The following is a 17,551-nucleotide window of genomic DNA, read 5'->3' as shown; positions in this document are numbered from 1 at the left end:
AAATTTACTCTAGCTTCAAGCAGCATCCTCAGGAAGGAAAATAGAAAAATCTGAGAGCTACAGAAAAGAATACTAACAATTTCCCCTAAATTATGCAAAGAGCAATCCCTCTGATGTTGCATAGAGGAGGGTGGATCTGCTACATATTGGACATGAAGTAAAAATGCCATTATACAATCAGCCTCTTAAACACACTGTAATTAGAGGGTTGTTGCTGTCCTGGTCAGTTCTAAATCTGACAAACTCCTGAGGCCACAAACCTTCCAAAAGATGTAATTTGCAGGTCCATTTTGAGAGAATTCTTCAGTATCTGAAAGGCAGCTTATTTTGCCTCAAAACAGTCATTGGGAATGAAAACATGTTGCTTCGCAGTTCCGACTCACCAGAGGCCCCTTTGTTGAAGTCTGCATCATTTAGGCAGTGTAACTGATAGAGCTTACTTAGCCTTGCGACCTACAGGGCTTTCCATGTATCCACTGTACATACACTTTATAGAATGTATGTGCTCCTCGGATTGTAGGCTCATAAATGACAATCCTCCCTGAAGAATCTGGTGGAAATCTGTAAGGTCTATGAAAGGGTTAAGAGGGAAGTTGACCTGCCACCTGACACATGCAGGTTGCTTGATGAGTGAACCTGAAAGAATTTCATCTTGCAGCTGATATCACATGAGCTCCTTATGACAAACTGCAATAGCCCCAGGGTTATTGCAGCACCTGCAATGAGAGTCATTGCTTTATATTCATTCCACAGATGTAGAGATTGAGTTGGAAGAAGCCTGTAATGAAATATTTAGATCAGAAATGTTAATGTAATTTCAGAAATGCACTTAATTTATTTTTGCTCTAGTAGTTAATGTACATTCTGGTACAAGTTGCAACTAAAAACGAGGTTTTTGTCATTCCTGACATGCAGAGCTTTGTTTTCTATTTGCCTATTTCAGCATCTTCCTTTCTTTTTAGCTTCAAAGAAGATTTGTAGATATTAACACATCTTAAAGAAAGTTTATTTTCATGGTTTTGTTTGAAGGGATACATTTATCATTCTGAAATAAAGCAGCAGCACAAAGGAAATTTTATTGTTATCCAACTAGATATTTGTTGAAGAATCTTGGAAATTGAAAGGTTAATCAAAATCTGGTGCCGCATGTTTCAATAATTAATGAACCATAAGAAATATTAAATTACTGCTGTAATCAATTAATGAGGAAGGAGAGAACACACAATTACTGCAAACAATTGCCGAATGTGCTGCAGATTTTGCCCTATCTTATTTTTCATTGATACACTCAGGCATTTTCTTCCTTGTTGAATGCACCTTACTGAGATATTTACTATCTTCAGGTCAAACACATAGAAGTCTCAGAAAAAACCATGTCAAAATTGAGGCACATTTCTTCATCTGTTATATTCTCTTTACCCCAAATTCCCCTAATTTAATGATTTATGAATGAGATGAAATCAGAAACAAATTAATACCTCACATATACTAATGCAGCAACATTTAATGATTGGGATATTTAAGTTAACTAGCTTCTGAAAAAAAAAAGGACACAAAATATCTTCCAGAATTGTTATCCAACTGCAGTTTCCATGGAAACATCTTCAGATTGAAAGAATACAGGGATCAGACTCTGCAAATGTCGCAAACAACACACATGGTCATTAAAATGAGGACAATTATATCCTGCTGGCAGTGAAACTAAATCAGGGTCACGTTTTCTACCTGGACTGGCTTTACTTCTCTATGTACTTGTATTCTTTGGTGGCATCCTGTATTGTAACAAAGGTACAAGCAAATTGTTGGAATGGATAGGCTAAAATTACCATTGACAAGCACCGTGAAGAATGAACTTCAATCTTTGTCCAGATTTCTTATGCCTGTGGTGCAGAGTATTGTTCTTTTCAAACAAGAATAACAAACAATTGAGTAGCCAGATGAAAATCATCTACAAGAACGTTGTTAACCTGGTTAAATACCCATTTCACCACTATAAATAGTGTCTAGTAAGCTAGTCTGAAGTATGAAGATGGGTCCCAACCCGACAAGTCACCTATCGGATAAAATCCATGTTCTAATGCTGCCTGACATGCTAAGTTACTCCAGCACGTTGTGCCTTTTTATAGTCAGCCAGTCTTGAAATATATGCTTTCTGTGAGAAATGGGAATGTAAAGTTTGTACAAAACAATCTCTAGATGAAGATCAACAGATCATTCCAAGCAATATAAAGGCTTCATGTGAACAGCAAGATAGTGGTGCACAGGGGATGAAACTGGTGAGTGAGGCACTCCCTGAGGAGACCAGCTTGGGGTTTTAGAGCCAGCAATGTTCGGAGAGCTATCAGGGGGAATATACTTAAGATTTGAGCAAGTGCCAAAGAAATAAGATCGAGCATGAATAAATTAAAATTGTCTACAACAAAGTTGCAGCCTTGTAAACAACTATTCAGAGAGACAAAGTAAGTCACACATCCCATATTATTATGTTTACATTGATCCAGAAATGCCATCAAACACATGGCAAGAATTAGTGTTAGCACAACAGGGAAAAATAAGAAGCTGGAATAATGCAATGATTGGCTACAGATACTCATGCATGCAGTGAGAATCACAGTGCAATCAGTTACCTCAAATATTCTCACATATCCTGAAGGCAAAATACTTATGATCAATTAAGCTTAGGCAGTGGCAGAGAACATTTGCAGTTACTAAATGCACAACACAAAATATTCATTAATTCAGTACTTATTGATTTTTTTCTGTTCCAATATTTTGAATAGGTTAGACATAAACAGTGTAAATTACAGTGGAAGGCAAGGTCCAACCATTTTAGAACCTGTCCAATTTAATATCAAGGTAAACCATCATAAAGCTGTTAATGCTTCTGCAAGAATAATGTATACAACTCTTTAGGAAGGATAATTGTGCCTCAGAGCATATGCTGAGAAGATTTACTAAAATGGCACCGGGTATCAGAGATTTAATTATATGACCAGAGAAGCTGAAACTGTTCTCCTTAAAGCAGGGATTTGTTCAGAGGAATATTAACAGAGGTGTTGATTTGATTTCCACTTGAGAGATAGTATCTGAGGTCTGTGTCTGAAGAAGGGTTTCGACATGAAACATCACCAATCCTTTTTTTCCAGAGATGCTGCCTGACCCGCTGAGTTGCTACAGCACTTTGTGTCGATCTTCAGTATAAACCAGCATCTGCAGTTCCTTCCTCCACTCGTAATATCAGTAATCAGAACATTCACCAGTAATCAGTAAAGATAGATATCATGTAATTGACGGTAAAGCAAAGCGAGAAATTGGAAATGTCATTGTACTCAAGTAGTTTAGTTTAGTTTAGTTTAGTTTAGAGATATAGCACGGAAACAGGTCCTTCGGCCCTCCGAGTCCACGCCGACCAACGATCCCTGCACATTAACACTATTCTACACACACTAGGGACAATTTACAATTTTACAAAGCCAATTAATTTACAAACCTGTATGTCATTGGAGTGAATTGTTATCATTTAGAATGTCTCGCTGTGAGGGTGGTTGATGGAGATTCAACTGTAACTTTTAATGTGAATCTCCATTAATTCTGAAACACTCACCCTGCTTTTGCATCACACTATGGTTGCAATATGTACTATCTGCAGAATACAATGCATGAACCCGTCAAATGTTTTAGTTACAGAGCATAAATTGGTGAAGTCCACCTGTGAAGGTTTGTTTCTTAAAAAGCAGAAAGCAACAACCGTTGAAGGTATAACCATGGCAATCTTTAATTGATTTGTCAGACAGAAGTGGCGAGATACAATGAGCACAAATGCTGCTCAGTGCTTCTCGTGCTCCCACTCACAGAACAAAGGCGAGTTAGCACAATTATACATTTTTCTTATCAGTAAAATACTCCTACCAAGTCTAATTATGGCATGGCTGAAAGATTCTGTAGCCTTTCACAATATAGGAAAGCTGGGTCCAAATCGAGCTCCTCCAATGACAAGTTATTACTTATCTCTGGAGAGTCAGCTATTTTTTCAATCTTGGCTTCTTTATGGCCTTGAAGAAGCACGTGTTATTACTGCAGGCTGCCATCTTAATGTCTTTATTGAAAAGACAACCTGTCCTCCATAATTTGTTCCATATAATTTACAAAGTCATTCAGACTTGGCACCGAGCCATTCTTTGTTCTACTAGTCCATCCTTTTGTAGAAGAATGACTCCATATTAGATTTGACTATTAGATTTGACTATTAGCTCTTTCACACCTTCTAGATGGATGGTGCAATAGGTTCATGGGAGCATTACCAAGTGTCCCAAACAACTCCAAAGCCTTCCTGTCTTGGAAGTAATCACGTCTTTCACGGTCAGTCAGTCAATATCCTGATCCTCACTAGCTAAAATTTAGGAACATAAGAAATAGGAGCTGGAGTAGGCACCCATCAACCCAAATCCACCCTAATCCTTGTAGCCTTTCAATGCATGTAAAAATAATTCAAAGATTTGAGGATCCTCAGCCTCTATGGCAGTGAATTCCAAAAATTTACGAACACCTTTTAATGGTATTATTCTTCAGTTCAGTCCTAAATGGCTAGCAACTAATCAAGAGGCTGTGCCCACAAGTTCAAATCCTGGCAGAATGAGGAAACAGCCAATTGGTATGTGACCTGTTGATCTTCTTAGAATCTTGAATATCTCAGTGAAATCGTCTCTTGTTCTTCTGAGTGCCATTAAGTATGGATAATCTTCAATCTATTCCTGTGCGATAACCCCTTCATCCCACAAAGCATCCCACAATTGCACTCACTTCAGGGAAAATAGACAGATACATAGACAGCACTGTGTCTCAGCTGGTAGAGCTGCTGTGTCACAGCACAAGACCTGAGTTCAATCCTGACCTCAAGTGCTGACTGTGTGAAGTTTGCATGTTCTCCCTGTGACTTCATGGGTTTCTTCTGCGTGTCCTGGTTTCTCTCCCACATCATAAAAGGAAGTGCTGGTGAGGAAGGAATTTGGTGAGAAAGTGGGAAAACAGAACCTATGTGAACAGGTAACAGATGATGGGTATGAATTTGATGGATATTTCCATGCTATATCTCTAAACTGAACAAAATATTATGTAAAAATCACAGTGCTGATGTAGATCAGTGGGTCAGGCAGTATCTCTGGAGCAAATTAATGGCCTACACTTTGTGTCAGGGCCCTTCTTCAGACTGATTCTAGTGGGGGGCAGAGGTTTGGGAGAGATGTGGGGGAGGCACAAAGCCTCACAAATGATATGTGGATACGGCAGGGGGACATACGGGCATACAAAGGCCAGAGATGATCAGGATTAGGAACAAGAGGAGTGAAATGGGGGGATCTTACAGCCCACTGGTAGCACATAGAATTCTCCAATTTTAAGTATCTAACCAACACTCCACTCCCCCAAACCCCCCCCCCCCCCCCCCCCCCCATACCACCCCAACCCATGGTCTTTTTTCTCCCCCCTCTCTTCCCTGTAACCCACAAATGCACCCCCATTTCTTCCAATATTCTGCCCATCTCTACCCTTCCCCCATCCCCTTCCACCAACACTCATCCTCTAGTGTCACATTTCACACCTTCTCATAGCCTTTTGTCTCCGTTTCATATCTGCCCTTTGTCTACTAGTCTGCCAATCGACCTCGTGACTGCATCCATCTATCACTGTCCTGCCGACACATCTCTTCTACTTTATCCCCTCTACTACGATCAGTCTGAAGAAGAGTTCTGACCAGAAACGTCACGTATCTATGTCCTCCAGAGAGGCTGCCTGACCAACTGAGTACTTCAGTACCTTGTGTTTTCTGCTCTAGGTTCTGCAGTTCCTTATGGAACCTACATATTACTTGTAGACTCACTACTACAGCCACATGTCAAGTCTGTAGAAGGACCCTGACCCAAAAAGTCACCTGTTCATTCCCTCCACAGATGCTACCTGACCCTCTGAGTTCCACCAGCACATTGTGTTTGACATGTAATATTGCAGTTGCTTTCTCACCAAAACATCGTGAACTTGCAGTATAATTTCTGTTTGTGCTCCAACTCTTTCCCAAAAGATCCCAAAAGCATTTCTGGCTTCTCAAAAGCTCCCTTCACCAGCATTATTACTTTCTGTGCTTCAAGAGCCAAAACAACAAAATTTCTCTGAACATAATATTTATGAGCTTTCCATGTTATAAATGTCCTGCCATAACATTTAACAAATCTGTGGCAACACCTTCATGTCGCAGACTTTGGATGTTCAAGAAATAGTCTCACCACTGTATTCTCAGTGATAACTGGAAAATAGGCAATAAACGCTGGCTTTGACAGCAATGATTTATTTTCTTTGAGATTAACTAAAATTAAAATTAATTAAAATTAAAATTAATTTAAAAAATAGCTTATCTAATTGGAATTGGCAATTCAGATCACAATTCCTTGTCAATTGGGAGCTTTTCTTTATATTTTGACTTAATGAATATGTGATTTTTACCGAATTTTTAAAATTGTGCTTAAAAAAAGCTTGCAACTGACAGTAAAAACCCCAATTTGATGCATTCTCCAGAATAATAATTAAATGGATAATGTTTTAGTCCAAATCATTTATTGTTCATGAAAAAAGGATTAAAGAAAATATGGTCTAAGTGTCAAAACAGACAGATGAAAATCACAGGAATGGCTAAATGCTACAATTCATTTTCCTTGCACACAAAATACAACCAAGTACAATCTAGGTTTTTTTAGATGTTGTGCCTAAATATTTGCACATAAATTCTAAACAATTTATGATAAGTGTCTTAAAAATGTTTGCCTTTTGATGTTGTTTCTCTAATACCCAGTGTGCACATATATCTCCAACCATCTCCCACCAACCTAGTTGTCCTGCTCCTTTCACCTCCTCCATATGCTTATCTCCCATCCTTGCATCTCATATTTTCTTTTTATTCCCCCTTCTTCACCCTCCCCACCCAACCTCCGCTCCATCCCTTCCTCTGGCTTTCCATTTTACTCCTCATAACCTTTCCTAAGATGACATCCTTTTGTCTTCAATTCCACCTATTACTGGCTAGGCTTTGCCCCACCACCACCTCTCTTTTCCAGCTTTCTCCCCCTACTACATGTGTACAGAAGGGTCCCAACCTGAAACAGTACCTGTCCATTACCCTCCACAGATGCTTCCTGACCCACTGAGATCCTTCCGCACTTTGTTTTTTGCCCGGGAAGGGGAGTTAGCAGGTAACATGAAAAAGATAAGAGAAGAGAATATTAATACCACTGGTTAATCTTTCCCTGTGTTACTTCTCACCAATTTTCTCTTCTCTTCCTCCTATCCTCCTCAGTGTTTACATTTGTTGCTGAGGCATGATGGCACTACCACTGATAAGCGAGTTCGGTATTTCGAAAATTGCAAGGAATCATGGGATTTGTCAAAGGTCGAACGCTATAAATAAAAATCGAACGAAACGCTGTAGATTCAGTGAGTATAGTTTGGGACAGATTTTTTGTCTTTTTAAAGTGGGAGACGGGGGGAGACCCAGTGGGGTGGGTGGGGGAGACCTGGGGGGGGGGGGACCGGGCGGGGTATAGACCGGGGGGGGGGGGAGAACGGGGGGGGGGAGTGGAGACCGGGAGATGGGGGGGTAAGACCCGGGGGGGTGAGTGGGGGGAAGACTGGGGGGGGAGAGTCGGGGGGGGGGGGGGGGAGGGCGGAGGGGGGGAGGGGGGAGGACGAGAGGAGGGGGGGGGGAGACTGGACCAGCTCTCAGCAGCTGACATACACCAGCGGCCCCAGGCCCACAGAACCCACAGATCCACAGCCAGCGTCAACTCCAGCCCAACCCCACTCCAACTACAGAGGAACCCGCTCCCCGATGGGCCGCTACGGCGACAAGTGCCAGTTTGTTCACGGCCTGGCCAAGCTGTGCACCCTCAGCCGCCTCCCCAAATACAAGCCGTACCTTGCACACCACCGGCTTCTGCCCCTACGGTACCTGCTGCCACTTAATCCACAACCCCGAAGAGGAGCGAGGGCCCCAGCCTCGCCTGCGCCAGAGCGCCAGCCTGGGCTCAGCCTCCTCCGACCTGGTGCTCGACTGTGTCACGCTGCAGGCAGCCTTTAGCCCCGACCTGGAGTTGGAGCTGGCCCAGACTCTGGGCTTGGGGCTGGACAAGGGAGGGGGAGGAGGTTGTTGCTGCTGCCAGCACCACCAACAGCACCAGCAGCTCCGGCGGGCACCCGGCCTACCCATGGGCGGCAGGAGCCCGTCCGCAGACTCTCTCTCCGACCAGGACGACTCCAGCAGCAGCGGCTCAGAGTTTCCCGTCTTCGACCAGGCCCAGCGGCTGCCCATCTTCAGCAGGTTCTCGGTGTCGGACTGATGGTAGGGGGGTGGAGGTGGAGGGCTGCCGGCCATCCCGGCGGGACAGGCAGAGCCGTGCTAGAGCCTGCAGTTGCAAGTCCGGGGCCGCCCCGCCAGCCCAGGGCCACCCTGGAAAGCTCCGGACAGGGACGGGACACCGGGGTGGGGACGGGGACGGCCCAGCAGTAACTCAACAGCACCCGCAGCGACGGAGAGCTGGACCCGACCCCCGACCCCGATCCCGACCCCAATCCCGATCCCGACCCCGATTATGGACGAAACGCAAGCCTGCATTTATCAAATTGTAGCAACTGGCATGTTTAACCATACTGATTTTATTTTGGCAAAATGCAAAATTTCAGGGACATTGCTCTAAAGAAAGAGTTTATGTCGAATTGTCTGAGTGTAAAAAGAGACTAAGATTCTTTTGAAGCACTGAGTCACCAAGAATAATAAACTTGAACTGGAAAACAATCCTTTTTAATTGTCTGTGTTACTGCAAGAATACCAGTGTACTATTTAGCCCCTTACAATGGGGACTACTTATTCTGAACGGTGACCTATTCTTTGACCTTCCTGACTTCTTGAGTATATTTCAAATGACCTAACTTCCTTATCTCCCTCTCGCTGAGTTGCTGTGTTGAAGACAGAGTGGCAGTGCTGTGAACTCTCACTCATCAGCTGAAGTAGCTGAATGGGGCTATTTTATATCTCATGATAATAATTGGAATGGGTTCTCTGGCCAGCAATAGATGTGCATTTGAACTATAATTTTTTTAAATCAACATAATTTTCAGGAATGCAATCCTCATTTTAATTCACCAAAGCATGTTAATCTCATATGCGTAATGCTGTACTGAAGCACTTGCCGTAATCAGACTTCTGCTCTGTAAATTGTAAACCACCATTAGTAAAAGTCAAATAACTCAATTAAAAAAGACTTCTTGGGGAAGAAATTCATCAAGGGCAGTAGAAAAATGCATAGAATGACCCAGGCTAGCCATTAGTCAGCTGCATATCAGCAAGGGCACACAGGGGGTGACTGATGCAATGTCTTCCAGTTCATGCTATCCTTCCTAGTGAATTACCTACCTTTTTAATACACATTTCTTTCAATTTGTGTGGATGAAAATGTTCCACCTTAGCAGAGATGAAAAACTGGTGATATTGGATTCATTCGCCGTTGCTTCTCCACCTGCTATGCCTTCAACTTCTTGCACCATCAGCAAATTAATACCAAATAGCAGATCACATCATGGCATGGTGGCATAAGGAGCGGCACAGTGGTGCAGCAGTAGAATGACTGTATTACAGCGCCAGAGACCCGGGTTTGATCCTGATTAGGGGTGCTGTCTGTACAGAGTTTGTACATTCTCCCTGTGACTGCATGGGTTTCTTCCCAGGTCCTCCGGTTTCCTCCCACACTCCAAAGACACACAGGTTTGTAGGTTAATTGGCTTTGGTAAAGATGGTAAATTGTCCCTAGTGTGTAGGATAGTGCTAGTATACGGAGTGATTGCTGGTTGCCATGGACTCAATGGGCTGAAGGGCCTGTCCCCACTCTGTATATATAAACTAAACGAAATAAACATCTTAAACTCTTTGACATGAAAATTAATTAAGTGTTCATTTGGTGAGACTACACTCAATTAAAATTTGTTTCCAATTAGACATGTTTCAGTAATCTTTTAATGATCAATACTGACCCAGCTACAGTAGAAAACATCATTGAAGGGCAGCTAGTTACAAACTTTTCTATGGGTGAGAATAGAGTATTGGTGTTTTAAGTCTGTTGGACATTGTAGCTGTAGTTGGGCAGGGTGCCAAGTGTTAAAGGAGAGGAGATAACAACTGCGGCAAAGGGAGCTGAGCAAAGTCATGGAGGATGCTCCCCACATGTTCAAGCAAGAAAACTTGACAATCTAATGTAAGAGCTTATTTCCAATGTTTAATAACAAATTTACTGTGAGAGTAAAACTAAACAAATGCAACTCGGGTGGAAGCAGCGATGTTAGTGATAAAAATAAATGCCAATGTCCTCTTGAGCAATGTGACTCAAACCAGAGTCAAGGACAAACCTGGTTCTGCTGAGGTGGACAGGCCAGAGTACATAATTATTTGACTGTTGTTTTAATTAATTAAAATTCCCAGACTATTCAATTAAATTATCCTTTTGTTCAATTTTATGGCATAATCAGTCAATAAAAGGAGATACAATTAACCTGTTGATTTTTATTCTGCAACTCAATTGCATTTCCAATATGCACAGATAATTCAATTTTAGCTGTTGTAGTAGACTGCAACTGCACTTTAAATATTTTGACAAGCATGAGTAGTACATTTAATATAATTAAATCTATCTGTAAATGAAATGAAAAATAATGGCAGATCAATTGAATTCTCCTTAGAAGAGAATTAGCTATAAAAGACATTCATGAAATGTAAAGAGGTCCAATGTTACATATTTCCTTACATTTTATCCAAGTGTTTGTGAGGTGTTACAAGAAACATCTTCGATACAGTATTGATGTCTTGGATCTAGGGAATGTTTCATGCAGATGTATTGTGATTGAAGTTTCAAAGACCACCAGAGTTACTGGTTGGTCAAATGCAGTTTATCATCATCAGTTTATGCAGTGAAATCATGCTGCTGTATGCTGGACTCCATCTGTCTTTCAATATGCTTTGATTTCAGATGGTTTCTTCCTTCTAACCTCCCCAACTAACAGAAGATTTGAATTTAGTAAGAAGATTAATCCGGTCTCCTGAGGAATGTAACACTTCTACACCCAGATTTTGCTTCCAACACTTGATTTAGTAATCACACCATTTCTGTATTAGTTGTTTTCATTGTATTTATTAACGTCCTAAGATATTTACCTCATTCTAATTGACTGAATCGACAAGAACTATTTCTTCTTTTTTACAGCAGTACCTGCCATTTTTCCTGTCTGAAGCTGAAGGGAGCATATTATGCTCTTGTAGATAGTGTAGTTAGCTAGACAACACTACATATCACCAGCAATAGAAGGAATATGTTATTCTCCCCTGGGAGTGAGGAGGTAGGAAACCTGGAAATCCAAAAGTCTTTTATTCTCTTGTGATGTGATGGAGTAGTCTGGGAAGTCAGTGTATTGTTTGAAAGCTTAATTCCCCCCCCCCCCCCCTTTATTTATTTATTTAAAAAGATAACTCAGAATTGATATTTGTTAGCATTAACACAAAGTGTCCAGTGTTTTAACCAGTTGGATCCTTGCTTATAGGTATTTAGCATCTATGAATAAGCACTGAAACATTATGAAATTAAGAAAATCAATTCTATTTAATACATTTGTGCCCATATTTTCAAGCAAAGTACACAAATATCTAAATGGATTTTACAACATTAAACACATAATCTACTACACATGCACAGTAAAATAAAATATTTTTAAAATCTGCTTCTATTTTATTCTTTAATAACCATTCAAAACACGGAAAGTTGATTGTTTTCATCCCAGAAATAATTGTGCAAGCTGTGTGATCTGGAAACACTTTTAAAAGGATCTTCCTGTTCTACAATATTGCTATGTGCTTGCAATTTTTAAACAGCTTGCTCCTCTTTGATTCACTGGTGCACATTCCAGACACACTAGGCTGGCTGTCGTTCACTGTTGAAAAGCACACAAGGGAAAAATGGAGAGAAAGAGAGAACACAATCTACTTCCTGAAGTGAATGTGAATTTTAGGTGGCGTCAGCGTGGCGACAGGTACACAATGACCTTCGCTAATCAGCACAGCAGGTCACAGTGTGGAAATTATTTGCCATATATTACCAAAAATGATACTGCTGTATTCTGGGTGGGCAGAAATACTCATACAATGAATCTAGGTATGCTTTTAAGCAACCATTCACAATAACAGGCGAATCATTTCCCACAAATTATTATGTGGAAAGCATACAGGTGAGTTTTATGGACAGGACTAACAGGTTATTATTTTTCTTTTTTAAATCAATGTCGCGGTAAGTAAAAGAGATTGCTGCCTAAGTCAGGGGTCACCTTAGACATAATTGCAGTAATTCAGATCATGACCAGCCAGTGGAATCACATGTAACTGAATCTTCCATTTTCAATGGACAGGACTGCCTGTCAGCTCCCTCATCTGTCACCACCTGTTCAGGCAGCTTAATAGCAATGGCAGCACAGACTAACAATATCCACTTGCTGCAGGATATGCAGCAGGCAACATGAGGTTTCAGGTGAGGGCCTGGATCAATCAGTCATTCTTTTTAAATGATACCAAAATCCACAATAAAAGAGAGGGAGAAGAAGGATGTAGACAGTTTGTCCTCCAGGAAATAGCTCCAGCTGACCGTCACTAATTAAAAAATATTTAAACAACAATTGTGTGGCTAATTTGACCCAGAGTAGTGATATTCCCATTGTGCAATTGTACCTGCTTTGATTCAGGAGAGTGAGCATAACTGTGAGAGCATTAAAAAGCTTTTGTTCATTTATTTTCTTTAATGGATTGATTTGTCATTCTTCAACCGTCAGTCTAATTCTCTCTACTATGTGAAGAGTTTCAATATATTATATTATTATGCCTTGTAATTTATTCGTTCGGATAAACAAATATATTTTCATTTCATTTAATGCCTCGTGCTATTTTCCTTGCGTGAAGAAAATATGTGTCTGCTCCTCAAACACGAGAAGCACCAGCATTGCATTTAAATATTGCTGCAGCTCTCACTGTTCTCAAAAATGACACGTAGGAAAAGGGGTATTTTTATAGCATTAAAAGAAATATAACCCAAATCCTATTTTATTGAAACATTGCCATAAAATATACAATTCTTTAAATGTAATTTACATGGCATCTGAGGAAGTAGGTTAAAGTAGGTTAAAGTAACCATTGTAAAGTAGAAGTTAGTAATTTCAAGGATATGCAACTCCACTGAACAGTGTTAGAAGCAATTGTCAGCCACTATTTGCACGTTTCAACAAAGCTGGAGACCCAATATGATCATGTATTGTTTTCTTTACATTTATCTCTGCCATGCTTACATTCCACTACAATGCCTTGATATACTGTAAGCATTGGATGTTTAACCTTAGTAAACTTAAGGCCATCTGCGTTACCCTTCTGTCTTTCTCACATAGCATCTGTTTTTATATTAACATGTGAGTTTCATTACAACCATTCCGTTGCTTCGGGACAAAATTCCTTTCCACGAATGTTATATGTGAAAAACATATCTTTCCATAGCATTGTGTTTTTTTTAATACATCAATAATGAGTTTCTCTCTTCACTTTTTAACATTTTTACTGGATTTTAGGATACTTTTGACCATATTTTGAATGTTTCTTCATTCCATGTTGTAATGTTTTTGATCTGTTTTTGTGACATTTGAGCATGTTGGATGTATTGATGCACAGTCTACTGTGAATGGCAAATTGCCATTAACTCCATGGCAAGTACAACGTTTGTCCTGCAGCTATGTCATTGACTCCCCATCATGAACCAAAGTCATTGTGATCCTCACTGGTGAGGCCGTTTGGCTTAGCAGACTGTCGAACCCCTCAAAACTTGGAATGTTTCGAAACATCAACATTCAGAAATATTCCAGGAACATTAAAATTGATTAAAAAATAACATTATTCAAAAAAGTTATAAATAAATACAAACTAAAACATGTAAAAGGAGATAATAACATTCAAAGCAATTAAAAACATATCATTTATTTTAGTTTAGTTTAGAGATACAGCATGGAAACAGGCCCTTCGGCCCATCGAGTCCGCGCCGACCAGCGATTCCCACACACTAACACTATCCTGCACACAGTAGGGACAATCTACAAATTTTACCAAGCCAATTAGCGTACAAACCTGTACATCTTTGGAATGTGAGAGGAAACCAGAGCACCCGGAGAAAACCCACGAAGGTCATGGGGAGAATGTACAAACTCTGTTCAGACAGCACCCAGAGTCAGGATCCAACCCGGATCGCTGGTGCTGTAAGGCAGCAACTCTACCACTGCGCTACCATGCCGACGTTAACTAAACTTAATTTAAATAGATGAGACATATTTCTAAAACATGTACAACTTGCCACAGATTCTTCAGACAGGCTGGGGAATTGCTGCAACTTTGCACTCTTCTACTGACCTCTGTGAGTCCAAATGATGGAATACCCTTGAGAAAAGGGTTGTGATGAGTGGGCAACAAGCTTGAGACTTTCACTTCTTCTGTGCACAAGCTGCATTCATGTATTTTGAAACCATTATGCAATGAGATGTTAGTGGAACTGTTAGCAAGTCCTTGCAAGATCTGGGCTATTGATCACAAAGCAGGTTTCTACCAAAATTACTATTAGAACTGAAAAAATATTAACTGTCCAGCTGGTAAGAGAAAAATGAAAATCATGAATTGTGTTTTTGAACAATAATCACTACTACAAAACAAAGATAATTGAAAAATGAATTTAAAAAAGGTTGCATTTCTTCTGAAATGAGCAAATATGGTGTGCTCCTGACTACCAGGTAAGCATGTTAACATGATTGCCAAGTAATTGGTGGCATAAGAAGTGCTAATGAATCCCTGTCATATGGGTACCTTGGTTTGATGATTGTCTCAACTTCTGAACACAGAATTATGGTCTCAGAAATTGGTTTCCATAAAATCCTGTACTGCCATGATTTTGTTAGCAGGCGGTAGATACTGAAGAGAAATAAATACCATTCAAAGATACAAAGTTAACCCCCACCTCTCCCATTCAATAGATCAAAACTGATCTGACTCTAACCTTAGCTCCTTATTCCCCATATAAACTGCATAACATTTCAGTCCTTGCTTATCAGAATCTAGCTGAATTCATAGATTCGTACATTTATAATTTTGGCCCATATGCCTCAATCGTTTCCTCTCCATGTGTCTGTCCAAATGTATTTTAAGCCTCCTCTTCCACCTCCTCACAGCCTGTTCCATACATCCACCACCACTCTGTGTGAAAAAGATCCCCTTTAAATGTTGCCTCCCCTCACCTTAAACCTACACTTTCAAGTTTTAGATAACCCTACCTTGGAAAAAAGACTGTGATTATCTACCATATCTACGCACCTTATAATTTTATAATCTTCTATAAGGTCAACCTCAACTCTCTTCATTCCAATCTAATCTCAAGATCAGTCCAGGCCAATCCTTGTGAATCTCTTCTGCACTCTATCCATCTTAGTCATCTCCATCCTATAGCATGCAACTGAAACTGCATATAATACTCCAAATATGATCTAACCAATGTTTTGTAATATGTGTAACATGACATCCCAACTCTTGTACTCAATGCCACAGCAGATGAATGCAAGCATGCCATATGTCTTCTTCATCACCTTGTCTATCTGTGTAGACACTTTCGGGGAAATATATACATGTACCTATAGGCCCTTCTGTTCAACAATACTCCCCAAAGTCCTGTCATTCATTGTTTATATCCTGGCATGGTATAATTTCCCAAAAAGCATCACTTTGCACTCTTCAGAGTTAAATTCTATCTGTAATTTGTTTTCTTGCGTTCCCAGCTGATCCAAGCTCTGCTCTTACATTACACAACCTTCCTCACTGCCTACGACACTAACAAATTTCATAAAGTTCGCAACCTTACCAATCATGCCACCTACATTTGCATCTGAATCATGAATATATATGACAAACAAGAGGGGTCCCAGCACCGATTCCAGTGACACCCCACTGGTCACCAGCCTACTATCTGAAAAACAACTCTCCATTACCACCCTCTGCCTGCTACCACTAGTCCAACTTTGTATTCAATTGGCTAGCAAAGCCTGGATCCTATGTGATCTAACCTATCAGTAAGGACATTGTCAATGGTCTTGCTCAAGTCCATGTAGACAACATCTACCATTCTCCCCCTCATCAATCCTCTTCGAAAAATTTAAATTGTGTTTGTGAGTCATGATTTGCCATGCACAACTCTAACTTTGCCTTAGAATTAGTGTAGGATTCTGCTTCCACTGTCTTTGAGAAAGAGATTTTCAAAGTCTCACAAAAAAAATGCTGGGGAAACTTTGTTTTAAATGGGCAACTCTTTTGTAAATAATGAACCCAGATTCTGGATGCTCTAACAAGATGAAACCTGCACTCTATTTACTCTAGTTAAGACCTCTCAAGATTTGAATATATTATTTCTTATTTTAAACAGAGGAAAAAGTAATGTTACGACATTGGCCCTGATTGTGCCTCTCTTCAGTCAATAGTTCCAGAAAGAACTGTCTGCAACCAATATTGTGCAGGTCAGTATGCTCCTGACTTCCTCATTAGCTCATTACATCTAAGGTGCTGCAGGTCAGATGCCAAACAATATTAGCAACTCTGCCAATGGGCATGGAAATGGAAAGACATACTGTAAGTGGTGCTGATCTGGGGGGGGGGGGGGGGGGGGGGGGGATAGATATAGTTCCCATGCACTCCATTAGCTTTACGCCACCCATGGTAGGTGCATGGGAGGCTCCACAAATTTGAATAGGATCAGCAACCTGGATAGAAAAGACAAATTACGTCAAGTTAATTTCTCATTTAAATTGTGTTAATTAATTTATTAGTTAGTATGTTTTTCAACAAATTTGATTTATTTAATGTGAGCTTGTTATTTAATTGTATCTATTTCAACTGTTTGCAAATGCGTCTTTTTATCAGAAAGATTTACAATCTGTTGAAAATGCCTGAGCTGTCAAGGGCCACCGGGAGGATGAGTGGTTGGTGTCCCAAGAGCTGATTCCTGAGGCCTGGTCACTGATCGCAAACCACTTCACTTCACAGGTCAGCTGCACAGAGACTCCCCCGGCTTAATTAAACTCGCAAAATGGTCAGTGCCGCTGTAGAAATCCCATGGCGAGGGTTCAAGGTGCTGGCCTGGTTAAGTACTAACTGGCTTGTCGTTACAGTGCGGAACATTGCCTAATCTTTCAACTCAAACTTATAAGAATTCATTTAAAAAATCTGTTTATTCAAATTATAAAGCTGCAAAATATGCCGCCGTTACTATTGTTTAAATTGCTTCTTCAAATGGATGGATGTTTTTTATATACAAAAGTAATTAAAGAACCAAGGAATTCCTCCAAATCATACAGCTGCAATAAATTATAATTCCAAACAAGCTTCCCAAAGTTTTTGTATGAAAACTATAAAATAAGG

At 40.4% G+C, this 17,551-nt stretch overlaps 1 long non-coding RNA gene across 1 annotated transcript; it reads left to right on the top strand.

Annotated features, from left to right (window-relative positions):
• The first annotated feature begins 1,295 nt into the window (after nucleotides 1–1,295).
• Nucleotides 1,296–16,205, top strand: LOC116984348. Its single transcript, XR_004414996.1, has 3 exons — nucleotides 1,296–1,306; nucleotides 2,369–2,371; nucleotides 16,152–16,205. It is a non-coding gene; the product is annotated as an uncharacterized LOC116984348 (long non-coding RNA).
• The last annotated feature ends 1,346 nt before the right edge of the window (nucleotides 16,206–17,551 follow it).

This window comes from Amblyraja radiata, chromosome 2, assembly GCF_010909765.2.
Source record: "Amblyraja radiata isolate CabotCenter1 chromosome 2, sAmbRad1.1.pri, whole genome shotgun sequence".
Lineage (NCBI taxonomy): Eukaryota > Metazoa > Chordata > Chondrichthyes > Rajiformes > Rajidae > Amblyraja > Amblyraja radiata.
This window is presented reverse-complemented; position numbering and strand designations above follow the sequence as displayed.